Source organism: Heliangelus exortis, chromosome 6 (genome assembly GCF_036169615.1).
Source record: "Heliangelus exortis chromosome 6, bHelExo1.hap1, whole genome shotgun sequence".
NCBI lineage: Eukaryota > Metazoa > Chordata > Aves > Apodiformes > Trochilidae > Heliangelus > Heliangelus exortis.
This window is the reverse complement of record NC_092427.1, coordinates 24321014-24334199: the sequence shown is the minus strand read 5'-3', so window position 1 is coordinate 24334199 and position 13186 is coordinate 24321014. Positions and strand designations below refer to the sequence as shown.

Genomic DNA, 13186 nt, shown 5'->3' with positions numbered 1-13186 from the left:
GCCATTGGTTCAGAAAGTTACATTTTAGGCAATTATTTAAAAAGCCACAAAGCAGTGTTATTTCTTATGCTAAAAGAACATTAGAATTCAAATGCTTAAATATGAGGAAGTTGCAGAGTAAAGGTTGGCTCAGAAACCTTTTGCTTCTCTCTGTCCCCCTTGCAGGTGTTATTATGCAGTCCTTAGTGTCTCACCAGCACCTTTTTTACTTGAGCAGTTTTTATTCATCACAAAGGCCAAAATTGAATCAGAGCTGAGCGGTTAAAGATGTAAAATTCCTGCCTGACTTGTTGTAGATGTTGGAAATTGCATAGTGAACAAAAGAGGCTTATGGTTGTAGCTGGAGAATGGGATCCTATCTCTGACTCTTTTCCAGAGATTCCTTGTGAGGGGTGTTGTGATTTCTTTGGAATTCCTCTGGAAAAGTCCTGTTTGGGGCTCAGATTTTTTTTTGTTGTTGTTTATTTTCATTGTCCTCGCCACAAATTTGAGTAGGATTTAGGACTGTGTGTTGGCTCAGGGAAAATAATTCTGATGTTGTTGGCATAGGTCCAAAACTCGTTCACCATCAGGCACCATCTTTATAGCCTGTGCAGTGTACATGTGCTGTAAGTCCAGTATTTTTAGTGAGCGTAAGTCCTGCTGTACAGGCATGACAGAAGCACCATGCTCTTGTGCTGCTGGAAGTGTATGATGTGGTGTATCTGCATGTTAGCAGTAAGCTAAAACACAGCCTACAACAGGTGCTGTGCTGTGCCAGCACAAGCACAATTTCAGTGTACAGATACTTATGGTCTTTGCTTTACTGAAGAGAATGCATTAAAGTATAGAATAATATGTTATTTAGGTGCTGGCTGCAATGCTGAGAATCTCTGGATAGTCAGTGAAAAATCTTATATATGTGCTTAAATTGGGATTTTAGATTAGTATCTCCTACGTCACAGTCTCCAACCCAGTGTGACATGGATGCCTGTATGTTTAGGGGATGTAAACACCCACAGGAGTGTAAGCACTCAAAAATCAAGTGACTGGTGTGTGAGTTTGGCCATCAAGATGGGGAAGAAGAATCATCTGTTAAAATTATTCTAACGGCTACCTGAGCAAACATTAAACATTCGCAGACGGCTAAGAAATACCCTTTACAACCTGAAGTAATATTACAGAGTAGAAAGAACATTGCCCTTTGCTAATTGTTCTCAATTCTGTTTTTGTTACTGTGTGTCTATGGGGATAGTGAACCACTGCACTGCCCTGGGCATGGCAGAACGGTGCTCTGTATGCACTCCTACTTCCAGCTACAGAACTCTTTTGCCTGCTTGTTCCATCACATCTTAACTAAACAGAATTGGTCTGGAACTTGAAAGAAATTTCCCTGTTTTCAGCACTGTGATTTTGGGATACTTTAAGAAACAAGTCTGCAAGCTGTTTTCTAGAAGGTCCTTAACAGCAAAATCCTTACTCACCGTCCTTAGAGTATTTCCTGGAAGCACTGATGTACTAGTTTTTTTCCAGTTAAAAAACAGTTTGTGTAGATTCTGCTATTTTAAAGTCCCCTAGCACCTTTGATTGGGTATGATATTTGTCACTCCATGTTTAAATTGTTATTCAGCACTACTGATAAGCAGTTGGCATGCTGCTTTTCTAGGTCATTTAATTGGCAAGAAAAATCTGCTGAGGGGATGAGCTGAGTGTACTGGAAAAAAACCTGTGTCATGTTTACTATTTTTGCTCTGGGGGTTTGTGTGTTGATTAAAATTGCACACTTTTTTTTTTTTTGGGGGGGGGGTTGTTCTGCAGTAATAATGCTTTAATGTTGGTAAGTAGAATTTAGTATGCTTATTTGTGAGTTACTTGATTTCAGCTGTGTCCATCAGCCATTTCTTTTTCTGTTGTCATTGAACAAAGCTTTTCTACCTTTTGGTTATGAGATAATACAGATTTCATGCATTATGCTAAATGACATCTAGTAGAAATTCTGTTACCTATTATTAAGTCAGAAGCACTTGGTCAGCAGAGGAGCATTCTGTGTGTGTGTGTGTAACTGGAGAAAGACAGCGATTTGCTTATGTTGCCAGAATATCTACATTAGAGTATTTCTGATCATTATGTGGGGGGGGGAAAAAAAAAAAAAAAAAAAAAAAGCTGTTCTCAAGAGGGATGGGTATTCAGAATGTGATCTGTGAGTTGGCGATTGTACGTAGTTCCCTTCCTCAAGTCCTGGTCTCCTACCTGAGACCTTTTTATCTGGTGGTACAACTACTACTAAGAGTGCCTCATATGGGGGCAGAGCCCAAGTTTGCACTGCACAGTGGAGTTGGATTTCCTTCGCATCCTTCCTATTTTCCTGTTAATGGTTCATTTTCTGCCTCAGGGTACTCTGTCATGTTATTTCTGGTCTGTCTAGAGAGATACCATTTAGTGTCTGCAATGCCAGGCACCTCTGCTTTTTCAATTGCTGTAGCAATGAGTGAGAGACAAAGGAAGGAATAATCATCTCTAAGTGAAACCTGTGGAAGGTGAGAACAAAATGCAATTATGTGTGCATCTCCAGTTCAGCAAAACTATTCATTTCATATTGCCACCATACCATTTTTCTAACCTTTATGTCTTTATTTGTTAAGCATTCACTTAAAACTTTGTCAAAGCCTGCTCAAATTTTTCACAGAATGTCAGATTTGAACTGTAGCTGAACTGGTAAATTTTATCTCAAATAAACTGGAGAAAAAAATATAAATGAAAGAAGCGTTAGCGATGCTAAGTCCATTGAACATCATGAGAGCAAAGGGCCAAAGGGGGATGCTGGAGCTTGCAGTGTTGGGAGGTGATCGATCCTCCTGTTCCGGCAGAGGTCACTGGTCGCCTGGATATGCAGTGGGAGGCTGCAACTCCAAATCAATGCTACTGAAAACCTTAACCTTCTTCTGAGGTAACCAGCCTGTTAATAGAATTTCTGAACCAAAAGGTTGTGGGTTTTTCTCACAGATAGTTATCTCAAGGTGTATCAATCTCAATAACATAATATAGAATATTTTAATATGATTTGGTTTATTATTAGTTAAAATTATTAAAAGTAATTGAAGCTATTAATTTTAAAGGGATTTAAGAGAAGACAGCAGACTGTAATGTCTGAATTTGTTTAAAACCATTAATTTCTTTGTAGTCTCTTAGTTTTGAAATACAAATGATATGCTTTTGCTTGCACAAGTCTCACATGTCTATTTCTGATTTCTTTCCTGCTGTTCCAGAGGTTTTTCATGGTTTTCCAAATGCAGGATTAGCCAAATAGTTTTAAAAGTATCATGCCCAGTGTGAAACCTTTCTGTGAGACACCTGAAAACACCACATACAGATCACCTCTTTATACCATTTCTTAGCAATTTTGCAGTTTCTTTGTAAAAGATTAAGCATGAAATAATGAGCAGGGACTAGATGAAAGAAGGACAAAACAAAGAAAAAATAAGATAAGAAGGACAAAACTATTTTTTTTGACACAATAAAATAGGAAACAGTCTAATAAGAGATAAGGCATGAAAGTTTCCTGAGGCAAAGTTAGTTCATACATTGGGAAAAGCAGGACAATTCAAGTGATTCATGTCTTAGAACAGGTGAAGGGCAGTGTGGTGCTCTGGAAGCTGAATGCTTTAAGACGAGGTTGGTTGTAGGGATTTGGAGTCTTTTGGATGGACATCTATCACAAATGAATCACAGAAGCCCTTATGTCAATCTGTAGCAATGTCACTCTTGTGTCTCATTTCTCCTGTTTTAAAATACACCGATTATCATGCACCGTGTACATTTCATATGCACCTAATGAACATTATGGCACCAGGATTACTTTTAAAACAAGATCTGTTATTCAAAAATGTGTGATTTCTGGTAAGTGCCATTATGGGGCTGAGTAATTTTTCCTCCATCTCTGGGGTTCTGTTCCTTGTGCTGCCAGCCTAACCCCAGCTGCAGCTGTTTTGTTCAGTGGAAAACTCAGAGCACAAATGCACATTGCATTGCTCATTCACAGCCTCTGCTTTTGGCAGGGATGAGCACATCAGCAGAAGCTTGGCTTACAGGCAGGATCAGGCCTTCTGTTTCACCCTTGAAAAACTTCAGGTGGAAGCTGTGGAGACAAAAGGAGGCAGCTCTGTGTCAGGTGACTGCTGGGTATGAGAGTGAAGAGAAATGTGCAGCTGAACATAACACAAACCACAGTTCAGCTGCTTTCTCTGCTCGTTTAAAATGCTTTAAACGAAACTTTAAGGAGGAGCTGCTTGGAGGGATGATGACCATTATGTCCTTGGTGCTTTGTAAACGTACATCAGAGCTTGAAGATAACACTTCAGTACTGTACAATCCACGTTTCTGATAAATACTGGGGCCATGGTTTTGAGCTATACCTGACATTGTCTGATTAATATGATATTAATATGACTTTTTTTTAATCTACTTTAGCTTGCTCTCAAACCCTAACTCTCTTGGGATTTTTTCTTGAAGATCTGCAAACTCTGTGGGGCTTGGGAAGGTGGGGCTTCACCCAACATGAAGCTGCAAAGCGTTCAAATAATTTGTTAGCACACAGTATCTGCAGGACTTTACTAAGACTGGAGAGTTGACTGCTGACTAGAGCCTACTTAAATATAGAGAAAGTGTTTACAGCTCTTCAGCATGGTCATGCAGAAGATACCCTGGGAATTCATCCAGCTCTTCTGACTGAGTTCTGTCTTTGGAAGGTTCTAATGAGTAATGTTTTATGGTGTCATTTCAAGAAATCAGAACAATGTTAACAGAGTGTATTCCATTATGTGGACATCAAAATTCTGTTGGAAATGCAAATATATGCTGGGAATATTTTTTTAAGTCAACATTATAAGCAGCTTCACAAAGAAAATTGGAAGATTGCTCAAAGTTATTTTAAGTAACAGAATTTTTATTGTCCTCATCCTGGGCAAAGTGAATCCTCCCCCAATTTGTTGGTTATATTTAAGGATAGCAGGGGTGAAGTTATATTTAACCAGAAAAAACATAAGTCAGAGGCAATGGCATGTGAAAACATACAGTGTTTCTTGAGCCACTGATATATTTAATTTTTAATGAAGTCCATAGAATTCACTTGTATTCACAGTTCACTTCTACTATAGTAGTGCTGGGGGATATGAACATTTTCTGCCTTTCTCCTCCTGTGCTGGTGGTCTCAGGTGAGGCCAATCAGCTGATAAGGGGGCGGCACCCAGCACTGCGGAGAGGGATATAAAGAGCTGCGAGGAGCACCAGTGACCTGGAGCGTGGCAACCCGGAGCAGGCAAGCAAGCAGGAATGGGGCAGGGCAGTTAGCAAGGCAGTTCGCACAGGCAGGAGGGGCACAGCCATCTCCCAGCTCTCTTGAAGGAGCAATGGTCTCCAAAAAAGTAAAACCTGTTGCTGTTAAGACACAGGGTGTGTCCACACAGAGAGAACCCCTTAAGAGGGACAACAAGAGGGATGTAGCTGTTCAGGCCTCTGGCTGTGTAGAGTGTCTGAGCCTCGTGTTAGCACCAGAGGACAGTGTGAGTGGGGTCTGTGTGCGATGTGAGCAGGTGAACGACTTGCTATGCCTGGTGGCAGAGCTCAAGGAAGAGACAGAGAGACTAAGAAGTATTAGGGACAGTGAAAGGGAAATTGACTGGTGGAGTCGCACCCTTTCTAATCTAAAAGAAGTCCAGGAGGAGACGGTGAAGCCCCGCCCCTCCTGCCATCAGGTAGTTGGAGCAAACCAGGTGGATGGGAGGGAATGGAAGCAGGTCCCTCATTGGAGAGGCAAAAGAATCCCCTCCCAACCCCCACCATCTCCCCAGGTGCCCTTAGAGAACAGATATGAGGCCCTGAACTCAGAGAATCAGGCAGAGGATACACAGGAGAAAGATCTGTCTGGAAGGTCTCCTGTTTGCCCCCCCCCCCAATTTACCACATGGGTTACAACTATAGCTACAGAGAAAAAAAGGAGGGTAGTTGTAGTTGGTGGCTCCCTTCTGTGGGGAACTGAGGGCCCTATATGTCGACCGGACCCATCCCACAGGGAGGTCTGCTGCCTTCCTGGGGCCCAGGTGAGGGATATTAGTCGGAGACTCCCCCACCTAATTCGGCCCTCTGATTATTATCCACTGTTGGTAGTCCAGGCTGGCAGCGATAACATTAATGGAAGAAGTACTAAGGCAATCAAAAAGGACTTCAAGGCACTGGGTCATTTAGTTGATGGGTCAAGTAGCACAGGTGTTGTTTGCCTCAATACCTGCAGTAGCAGAGATGAATGAGGAGAGGAGCAGGAAAACCTATCATATCAATAGGTGGCTAAGGGATTGGTGCCACCAGTGGAACTTTGGGATTTTTGACCATGGGCCAAATGTCATCAAACCTAGTCTCTTCAAACCCCATGGGCTTCATCTATCTAGCAAGGGCAAAAGGACTCTAGCCTATAAGTTGGTGGGGCTGATAAGGAGGGCCTTAAACTAGATTTGAAGGGGGATGGGGTTGAAACCAGGCTCTCCAGAAAGGAGCCCAAGGGTGGACAGCCCAAGTTAAGAGCCAGATCAGCAGCCCAGCTGAAGTGCATGTACACCAATGCACGCAGCATGGGCAACAAACAGGAGGAGCTGGAAGCCATTGTGCAGCAGGAAAGCTCTGATGTAGTTGCTATCACGGAAACGTGGTGGGATGACTCCCATGACTGGAGTGCTGCCATGGGTGGCCACAGGCTCTTCAGAAGGGAGAGGCAGGGTAGGAGAGGTGGAGGGGTAGCTCTATGTATTAGAGAGTCTCTTGACTCTGTAGAAGTTGAAGTCATTAACGATAAGGTTGAGTGCCTGTGGATCAGAATCAGGGCTGATATCCTGGTGGGAGTCTGTTACAAACTGCCCAGTCAGGATGATGAGGGTGATGAATTATTCTACAAGCAACTGGCAGATGTTTCAAAATCGTCAGCCCTTGTTCTCGTGGGTGACTTTAACCTGCCGGACGTCTGCTGGGAACTTCACACAGCAGAGACGAGGCAGTCTAGGAAATTCATAGAGTGTATAGAGGATAATTTCCTGCTCCAGCTGGTAAATGAGCCTATCAGGGATGGAGCCCCACTAGACCTCCTGTTCACAAATAGAGAGGGGCTGGTGGGAGATGTGGAGGTTGGTGGACGTCTGGGACACAGTGATCACGAAAGTTTCCATTACTCAGGGATGCAAGGAGGGCCGTCAATAAAACCTCTACGTTGGAGTTCTGGAGGGCAGATTTTGGCCTATTCAGAAGACTGATTTGGAGTGTACCCTGGGAAACAGCCCTTGAAAACAAAGGGGTCCAGGAGAGATGGACGTACTTCAAGAAGCAAGTTTTGAAAGCACAGGAGCAGGCTGTCCCAGTGTGCCGAAAGGCGAGCCGGCGGGGAAGACGACCGCTCTGGCAGAACAGGGAGATTTTGAAAGAAATTAGGGTAAAGAAGAGAGCCTACCGATTATGTAAAAAAGGGCTAACTACTCAGGAAGAATTTAGGAATATACTTAGGTTGTGTGGAAAGAAAATTAGAGAGACAAATGCACAACTTGAACTGAGTCTCACTACCTCTGTGAAGGATAACAAAAAGTCTTTCTGCAGATACATCAATAGCAAAATGAGGGTCAGGGGAATCCTCCATTCTCTACTGGACATGGGTGGGAATATAGTTATCCTAGATGAAGAAAAGGCCGAGGTATTTAACACCTTCTTTGTCTCAGTTTTCAACAGTAAGACAGGTTGTCCTGAGGACAGCTGACTTCTGGTGCTTGTAGAAAGAAACAAGAATCTGAACAGCCCCCCTGCAATCCAGAAGGAAGCAGTCAGTGACCTACTGAGCTGCTTGGATCCCCACAAGTCTATGGACCAGATGGGATCCACCCAAGGGGGATGAGGGAGCTGGCAGAAGAGCTTGCCAAGCCTCTCTCTATCATCTACCAACAGTCCTGGCTCACTGGGGACATCCCAGATGATTGGAAGTTGGCGAATGTCACACCAATCCACAAAAAGGGCTGGAAGGAGAACCCGGAAAACTACAGGCCCGTCAGCCTGACCTCAGTGCCTGGCAGGGTTATGGAACAGATCATCCTCAGTGTAATCACACAGCACCTACAGGATGGACAAGGGATCAGACCCAGCCAGCACGGGTTTAGGAAGGGCAGGTCCTGTCTGACCAACCTGATCTCCTTTTATGATCAGGTGACCCGCCTCGTGGATGAGGGGAAGGCTGTGGATGGGGTCGACCTGGACTTCAGCAAGGCCTTTGACACCGTCTCCCACAGCATTCTCCTGAAAAAGCTGTCAGCCCACAGTTTGGACAGGGGCACTCTGTGCTGGGTTGGAGCTGGCTGGAGGGCTGGGCCCAGAGAGTGGTGGTGAAAGGTGCTGCATCCAGTTGGCGGCCGGTCACTAGTGGTGCCCCCCAGGGATCAGTGTTGGGCCCAGTTCTGTTTAATATCTTTATTGGTGATTTAGATGAGGTGATTGAGTCCATCATCAGCAAATCTGCAGATGACACTAAGCTGGGGGGAACTGTCGATCAGCTGGAAGGCAGGAGGGCTCTGCAGAGGGACCTGGACAGACTGGAGAGTTGGGCTGATTCCAATGGGATGAGGTTCAACAAGGCCAAGTGCCGGGTCCTGCACTTTGGCCACAACAACCCCATGGGGAGCTCCAGGCTGGGGACAGAGTGGCTGAGAGCAGCCAGGCAGAAAGGGGCCTGGGAGTCTGGATTGACAGGAAGCTGAACATGAGCCAGCAGTGTGCCCAGGTAGCCAAGAAGGCCAACGGCATCCTGGCCTGTATCAGGAACAGTGTGGCCAGCAGGTCCAAGGAAGTGATTCTTCCCCTGTACTCAGCGCTGGTGAGGCCACACCTCGAGTCCTGTGTCCAGTTCTGGGCCCCTCAGTTCAGGAAGGATATTGAGGTCCTGGAGCAGGTCCAAAGGAGGGCAACTGGGCTGGTGAAGGGACTCCAGCACAAGTCCTATGTGGTGAGGCTGAGGGAACTGGGGCTGTTCAGCCTGGAGAAGAGGAGGCTCAGAGGAGACCTCATCACTCCCTACAACTCCCTGAAAGGAGGTTGTAGCCAGGTGGGGGTTGGTCTCTTTTCCCAGGCAACTATCAGCAGGACAAGAGGGCACAGTCTCAAGTTGTGCCAGGGGAGGTTTAGGTTGGACATTAGAAAGAATTTCTTTACAGAGAGGGTGATCAAACACTGGAATGGACTGCCCAGGGAAGTAGTGAATTCTCCGTCCCTGGAGATTTTTAAAAAGAGACTGGATGTGGCACTCAGTGCCAGGGTCTTGTAACCGTGACAGTAGTGGATCAAGGGTTGGACTTGATGATCTCAGAGGTCCCTTCCAGCCCAGACGATTCTATGATTCTATGATTCCATGACAACAGACCAGCTTACCTACTTAAAATTATTGCCAGAATTCTGGGCACTCGTTATCCATACACAGGTATCACAGTAGGTTTTTCCCTTGCCTGTTTAAGGACAAGGATATGAGGAAAGTTTCTATATGCATCATATAATAATGCTCTTGAATTTTATTCTGAAAGGTGATCTGAAACTGGGTGATCTCTGTTGTGGCTTTGGAATAGTAAATTAGGTAGTTCTCAGAGTGTGGAGAGCAAACTGTGACCCTTTACAAAGCTGGAGGAGCTAATATCTCTAGGGGAGGTACTGAGAGAAAAATTTTTAAAATATTGACATTTAAAGAATTTGGTTCAGAACAAAAACTAGAGCTCTGGTAATAGCCATCATGTAGCATCAATGTTCCAGCCAGTGAATTCTTTTTGTTATTTAAAATGTTTAGCTTATGGTGTTTCTGCTGCTTTGGTTTTGCAGTCTACACAGTAAATAAATTTTATGCATACTGCTGAATGTGAGGCCATGGGACTACTATCCATTGCCAAAATTAAATATGCAAAAACTCTCTTCCTTAATTTGGGTGGCTATAACTAGCTACACAGAGTATCAATCACACAGATTTTGTTTAAAGGAGATTTAACCACTCCAGCTGATTTATCATATGTTTGTTTTCAGGGATTCTTGGAGTTCTGCCAAACTGCATTTCAGATTTGCTTTTCAGATCTCTAGTTTCTTGTAATTAATAGGAATATTCTTAATAGAAATTTTATAAATAGTGATTATCTATGTAAGATGTTTACCTGTCCGTTGAGTTTTAAAGCATCTCTGGCTGGCTCTACTGCCCTGTCCTATTTCTTCCATTAGGAGAAATCACTATCTCTTTCTTTTCCAAGATGTCCAAGAATGATTTAGATTATATTCTTGTAATGATCTATGAATGTGGAAAGTATTTTCATTACATTCTATGGATATTTTGTATTACTCCAGGATTTCTCTTGCTACGTGCTTCCCCAATCTTGTATAAAGGAATAAAAAATGATGCTGATCTGAACAGACCAGTGCAAATGGATTATTGCTACCGAAACTGAAGAGCAAAATGTTGAGAGAACAGTTTTTCAAAATCATTTTCAGAGGAATGGAAAAAAAAAACCCAGAAGATGAAGGTCAAAAATGAAGAGTCTGATTTAATTCCTAGGGAAAATGGGGAAAGGCAGGAGTATTCTTTCATACCTAGAGATGCTGCTTGTCCTTGATTTCTCACATCAAGCTGAGCAGAAAGAATAAACAATCTGATTGTCTGTTGAGGACCAGTGTAAATGTCCACTTAATGTGGTGTCCTGCTCTCCACAGTGGCTGGAAACTGATGCCTGGGAAGAATACTGAAACAGAGCAGACAGAATGCCTTACAGTAGGCAACCAGCAGGCACCTTTCAACCAGGAACTGCAAAGGAAGTTATTGTGCTTAATAGCTACAGATAGCCTTCATTCTTTCATGCAATCTCTGCTTTAAAACATCTGTCTTTTCAGCTTTATAGTATTGTATTGCAGCAAGACATCTGATTTAGTAACCCTTTGCATGGAAGAGTTTTCAGTTGTTATTTTAAACCCCCTGCCTGATCATTTACTGAGTGTCCCTGAAGTCTTGTACCATGGAAAATAGTGCATGGTCTTTTCCTGTCACCCTCTTATGAATTGCATTCAGGGTTTTATAGAATGGAAGAAAATCCTTTCTCAGTCTGTTCTGTAGCTAGAAATTCTCTCCTCACACAGATTTATTCACATACATTTGCATATTCTTTTAGCCTCATACATTCACTTTCTAGTTCCACATTTTCATATGAAGGACCTGGAACAGTATGCAGTGCTCAAATGCACAAGAGATTTACATAGGGAAGTCATGAGCTCTTCTGCTTTGTTCTCAGTTGACTTTGGAGTAATTTCTAACGTTTGCCTTTTGGGCTACTGCTGAGTAGCAAGCTTATGTTTACAGAAAACTACTCACAATGACTCCAAATGATAAAGACTAATTTCAAGCCCATTATTAAGTATGAGTAGTTAAGGCTGGTTTTAGCACTGTTTAGATTGGGTTGCAGTTATTGACTTTCATCGGCGGACTCATTGCCCTGTCACTTCAGATCCTTCTACAATTGCTTAGTCAGCTGTTGTTTTGCTTACTGTGAGTAATTCTGCATCAGCTGGAATCCTGGAAGGTTTCTGGTCCTCAGAGGAGTAATTTTAGGCTATTTAGGGGCAACAGTGCTTGGCCAAAGTTATTGCAAGTAATTCAGCCCTCAGGAGGTCTCAAAGAACAAAGTAAATAGTGTTGTTTTGGGTGGTCAATATCTGTGACAGAAAAAAGACATTTATCCTCTTTTCTATTCAGTGCCTGATGTTTTTCCAGATGACATCTGTGCTTTCCAGTTCTCAGAGAATGGGTTTTCAGTCTTTAGTACTCCTTTATTCCAGAGCTGGTGCTTGCCTTTTTCTGCATCTTCTGCATGAAATGTTTTGACACAGTTATGTCACAGTGATTAAAAATTTATTAGTAGTGTGAGATAGATCAGAAGTTAAGTTATAGCAGCACTTAAAAATCTGAAACTCACAAAGAATTCAATATATACACATTAATCAAAACAATGACTTTATTACAGGTTAGAGAATGACAAGATTGATGATAACTTAATACAATATATCCTACATTAATATATATACTTATAAAGCATGCGCACACAAAGACAGAGAAAAATATTTGGGCCCAGTAAAATAGAAGAAGCTAGGCCACAGTTAGAATGTCCCTCTGACTGTGGTGTAAATATGCACGATACATCATTATTCCTCAATGAGCAATAATTGAGACTTCAGGAGGATGAAGCTCACCCTGGCCTTCCATCAGCTTTGTTGGCAGATGGTCCTTGAGGAGTTTGTAATGTCCCAGCCTGGGGAAGATTTCTGGTCACAGCCCATTGCAATCCAAGACAGCTCAAATGGTCTCGTTTAGAATTGCTATTTATAGGGTCTGAGATAATTAACTTTTCTCAGGTACTTTTCCATTTCAGCCCACCTCAGATGATGTAATATATTCTGGTGCTTTCTGTTAGTCGTGCATGCCCAGAGTTTACTAGGTTTTGGAGTTCTGGTAAGTTCTGGCACCACCCTGCTGTGGGCTACAAGTCAAGAGTAGGTGTCTCAGTCTGTCAGGACGTGATCAGTCACCAAGGCTGTTCCTGGGATTAAGGGGGACAGCAGGAGCCAAGTGTGCTGAGGGGACACATTAATACTCTGGTCCACTGCTTTTAGTATAGGTATAGATGTGTGAGCTTGTCAGAAGGTAATAGATTGTCATTATTGTCCCCAGGAATAGGGGGAGCAGGAGTCAGGTGTGTTGCAGGGGTGCCTCAGCGTTCTGTTACGCTGCCTTTGGCAATCCATACCTCACTGCTCCCAGTGTGACCCAGGGAGGGGGAATGGCACCAAGTGGCCCAAGAGTAGGGGTTGCACCGGTACCCTACCTTTACAGCACGTGTCCCCTGAATTCTCCAGGTGCCTAATTTACTATCAGCCACTTCTTAACACTTTTTGGTGCTCTATTTCATGCTTGTTCTTCAAAGAATTTCCAGTTCACTGGTTACTACTGCTGTACTCTCACAGTTTTGCATATTTTGAATTAATTTCCAAAAAAAAATAAAAGGCAAGATGTTTGCAACCTGTACCTTGCCTAAGGGATAACATTTTGCCAAACACACACAAAGCCTGACAATAAATGACAACAAAGAAACAAAAATATTACTACTACAGAAAGCAGTAA

The 13186-nt window shown here is 43.1% G+C and overlaps 1 protein-coding gene across 1 annotated transcript in view; it reads left to right on the top strand.

Moving 5' to 3' along the window:
• Nucleotides 1-9389: 9389 nt before the first annotated feature.
• The window catches only part of OSBPL6 (oxysterol binding protein like 6), an 85920-nt gene continuing 82123 nt past the window's right edge, over nt 9390-13186 (top strand). The window contains exon 1 of the mRNA XM_071747237.1: nt 9390-9469. The gene's annotated coding sequence lies outside the window, so the exon portion shown is untranslated. The remainder of the gene's footprint in view (nt 9470-13186) is intronic.